Raw genomic sequence first — 4,773 nt, forward strand, 5'->3', positions numbered from 1 at the left:
CTTTGCCACATCAAAAATGTTTGCTTTGCTTTAGTCCGTTATTGGAAACTTGGGAGTGCACTAATGCAGTCATATGGGAAATTATAATTTAGCACTCATTCATTTAGCCCTCTCTTTTTGGAACCAGCTAAAAATAGTAACCAAGGTGTAGCAGCAGTAGTCTCCTGATTTTTTTCATTGAAAGTATTGGACCTACTTAAGTTAAAAAGGCTCCATACAAAATTTCCATTTTCAAAATGATTTTGAAGAAATATCAGTAACTCATTTTCTGAAAATTAGTTTTATACAGTTTTCATTTGTAGATTTATAAATGGTAAACAGGATAAAACACTTTCTCCATTTCAGATACTCTGGTGTATGTTTTAATTTTCAGTGGTAATAAAACATTTCTAGTCATTTTGGTTTGGATCATGAGAACTGAACTGTGGCTGAATGGCAGCTGGCCAACATACTTTCTGGGGCTACAAACTGTATCCTCATTTTCCATGACCTCATCTTTCTTCTTTGCATTCCTTTCTGTATATTTGTAATTCCTTTTGCCATTTTTAGTACTTCATTCCTTTGAAATTTAGAATTTTATTGATAACAAATCACTTGTTTTTTGGATGCATTTGATTCCAGTTTTCTTTTCTCTGGTTCTCTTAAAGTTTATGACCTCCAGTTGTTTTTCCCATTACAGCTTTGGTAATGTTTCCAATCTGCCTTCTGCTTTGAAGCATACCATACAGCTATAGTTGACATTTTTTCTTTATTATCTTTTTGAAGGTTTTTAAGAAAAAAAACCTCATGGAAAAAAGTAGGAGCACTATTAGTAATCTTTTGATGACCACATTTTAAAATTGTTTTCTGGAAATGCTTTGAAGCAGAGCCAAAAATTTTTATCTTAGAGTCTAGATTTTAATTGTTAAATTCATATTTCAGAAACCGAAATAAGCAAATTAAATGTGTGTATGCATTAAAGCTGAATATTTCGTAGTAAGTGGGAACAATAAATTGAGCTTCTTTCTCAGTCAGGGATCATGATTCAGAAATATCAAGGACGCAAATCAGAGAAGGTGGGTGTGCATGCAGTCTTATTCTTTGTTGATTTTTATGACTTTCATTAGAATGTAACTGCTGGTGGAGAGGGAACATGTTTAAATTTCCATTGTACTTCCTAAGTCCTTAGTAAAGGGTTTTGCACTCAAGTGCCCCAAATGTACCATCATGAAAGTTACATTAACAGCTATATAATTTAAAATAGACACATTACTCAAAATTCCTATACTCCCATTTTCTATTGCAGTGAATTACAAAATAAGCCCTCCTATGCCTACCCCAGCTCTGTCCCAAGGAATAGTACAATCCTTTATCAAGTCATCCTTAACCCATCATGTCACCTGGAGTTCTCTGTTTCTCTCTCTCACCTGATTTATTCATTTCCCTATTTGTGGTTTATACCCTCTTTTCTCTTTGGTTGACAGGCCACCCCCTAGCTCATGAAGATTTAATACCTAACTAATACTTTTGTCAACCCAACATTGTCCTATATCTTTGTTATTTGTAGCTTGAGAACAAGGACCTTATTCCAAGAATTTCTTTTTGTGTAGCAGCAACAGTAGGTAAAACAAGCCGGTCCCCTGAGGTGAAAACTGATGGTCATGCTGAAGCTTGCCAAGATAACCAGGAAATGGAGAAACATAATTATGAGGATAGACTGATAAGGTTAAGACTTGTAATTTCGGAAAGATTATGACTGGAAAAAAACTTGATGAAAGGTTACATAATCACAAAAGGTGTGGTCAAGATGAAGATATAATTAGTGTCTCCTTATTCCAAAATAGGGTAGGGGACATCCATTGAAGATTAAAGGTGGTAGACTCATAATCAAGGAAATCTCCTTCACCCAGTAGGGGTGAACAGGTGCAATTGGCTACCACAAAAAGTTCTGAAGGCTGAAAGAATCAGCTTGCAAGATCCAGTTGAACTTGAATAATCCATGACCTGAGAGATACATGCTAGGTTACTGTAGAGTCTTTCACAAGTTTTTATTTCTTAATTTTCTTGCTTATATTTCCTTTACTGTAATCTTTCCAACCTCTGAACCATTAAGCAGAGTAATTACCCTGTTGGCCCCCCATACCTTTGAAGCCCACCTTCCTCACTTTATCTCACCTTTTAACTCACCTCTTTTGGGCCTCCTCTGTATTGACTGCTCGCATGCAGGCTTTGAAATGTCAGCTGTCAGGGGCTCCCTCATAGGCCAGATAAAGGTAGGCTCCACCCTTTGGCTACAATCAGGTGTCATTCCTGAGGTCATTCGGGGGAAAAATTGGCTGTCTATAATTTCACAACTTGGCATTGCCACCAAGTTATTTTTAGTCCTTGGGGTGGAACCAGGCCTAGAGAAAATGGGATGATGGGAGGGAGAGGCTCAAGTTCCCTTCTGACTTTGGGACCACGGATGCAAGTCATTACTTAATCAATCATTTAAAGTCTTTAGAATATCCCAAATTAGGAAAGTGTAATTTTCACTGATGGCATTTGAAGTGCAGTAATAATAGTAATAGTATTAAGTGCTTATGGTAGGCAGAGCATTGTACTAAACACTGGGAAAGAATATATGTGGAAATTAGAAATGGCCCCTGTCCTTCAGGTGGCTCATAATCTAACAGTTAAAAATGGGAGGTGCATTTGTGACAGACACATAGGGAGAGATGACACTGGAGTCCCTGTCACTATGGGAATCTGAGATGTAGATTTCCATCTTCTTACAAATAAATGACAGCACTTGAATATGATTATAGAGTCAGAGTCATTCCATTATGTTCCCAGATATTTTCTTCTACAGTTTTCACCAAAATTTCATTTTAAGCCTTAGTGGCAAGAGACCCCAGTCAGAATCTTGCCCTAATGGAGTCTTAGATATATTTTTTGGGAAGCAGCATGGCCTAGTGGCAAGAGCATGGACTTGGGAGTCACAGGTGTTAGGCTTTAATCCCGGCTCCGCCACTTGTGTGCTGTGACCTTGGGCATGTCACTTCACTTCTCTGTACCTCAGTTACCTCATTTGTAAAATGGGGATTGAGACCGTGAGCCCCACATGGGACAGGGACTGTGGCTAACCTGATTTGCTTGTATCCACCCTAGCTCTTAGTACAGTGTCTGGCACATAGTAAGCACTTAAATATAATCATTATTATTATTACCCTGGATCTACCTACTGCTTAGAACAGTGCTTGGCACATAGCACTTAAGTGCCATAATTATTATTACTATTTCTTTTTTTGTATATATATATATATATATATATGTTGGTATTTGTTAAGCGCTTACTATGTGCCGAGCACTGTTCTAAGCGCTGGGGTAGACACAGGGGAATCACGATGTCCCACGTGGGGCTCACAGTCTTAATCCCATTTTACAGATGAGGTAACTGAGGCACAGAGAAGTTAAGTGACTTGCCCACAGTCACACAGCTGACAAGTGGCAGAGCTGGGATTTGAACTCATGACCTCTGATTCCAAAGCCCGTGCTCTTTCCACTGAGCCACGCTGCTTCTCTTCGTAATACCCCCCAGTAAAAGAGCGACCACTCCTTACTTGATTCCTGTATGGGAGCTAACAGGAATATTCAGCAATAATCAGCCTCCTTCCACCTCTGCTCCTGGTGCCAAGTTCCATGGCTCAAAAGTGATGCCCATGTTCACAGGGGACTAATAACATTTAAAAAGTAAAAAAGGTCAGGGTCTGCCAGGAGACACATTCATGTGAAAGAAGCAAGAAGCCATGATTTCTCTCTCTTCAGAGCAGGTGGTCTTGGGCTCGGCCAAAGGCTTCCCTCTTTGGCATTTTTCTTTCCTCTCCTGGCCAAGGTCCTCTATTAGCCCAGACAATAATGAGGGAAGATAGATGACAGATGGAGCTGAATCTTATGAAACTCTCCCCAGTGAAGCTTTCCGTGGTTCAACTTGAGCAAATGGAGACTAAGAGGAGAGAATTTTCAATCTTCACCCTCATTTTCCATGAAAAACAGAAGCACTGTAGGCCCTGGGATGTGACCGCACCAATGTGTTAATGAACACTGATTATTATTTTTTTTAAAATATATTATTTATTATTTGTAGTGGTGTTACCCTTTTAATTATTTCCTGGGTGACAGTTTGTGAATTATAAGCCCTTTAAAACAATGGAGATAAGTTACAAGGAAAAAATGATTTTAAAACGTGTAGTAGGGGGTTAAGAGTAATTGCATGCTGCCAGTGGCCCAGACAGTGCTTTAGTAAGATTAATGTTCCTCATGTCAAGTGGATTACTGACAGATGTTTGTAGAACCAGTGATAGTGGAGTGAAGAAAATAAGTAAAGTCAGGGCCAGGTTGGGAATTGGAAACCTAAGGACAAAAGAATAAAAGCAGAAATTTTGATGTGATATCATTCCCTGACCATCTATTCTACTCTTGTAGTTGACAGCCCAAAATTTAAGGGTGGACACCAGGTAATTTTAACTTCTCCAGGACCAGCCAAGCGGTATGCAGTTATAATAACTCTTGTTCTGGGGCACTGAATTGTATTAAAACAGCTTTCTAATTTGCCATCAATGATGTGAATTACCCTGCTTGACATTGATGATGTGAGCTGTCCTGCTTCTGGCCAAAGATACTGCTCCAGTATCTTGTAACTAAACTTCAGTTGACAAAAGTGTATTGATGGGGAAATGTTTGCATTTCACAGAAATTGGGGTTGTTAGTTTGAAAAAGATAAAAAGTACTGGTGTGTAATAAAGCTGCAGCTCA

The 4,773-nt window shown here is 38.8% G+C and overlaps 1 protein-coding gene across 6 annotated transcripts in view; it reads left to right on the forward strand.

Moving 5' to 3' along the window:
- Positions 1–4,773, forward strand: part of RALGPS2 (Ral GEF with PH domain and SH3 binding motif 2) — a 137,006-nt gene that overhangs the window by 62,981 nt on the left and 69,252 nt on the right. The window lies entirely within an intron of this gene.

Source organism: Ornithorhynchus anatinus, chromosome 16, assembly GCF_004115215.2.
Source record: "Ornithorhynchus anatinus isolate Pmale09 chromosome 16, mOrnAna1.pri.v4, whole genome shotgun sequence".
NCBI lineage: Eukaryota > Metazoa > Chordata > Mammalia > Monotremata > Ornithorhynchidae > Ornithorhynchus > Ornithorhynchus anatinus.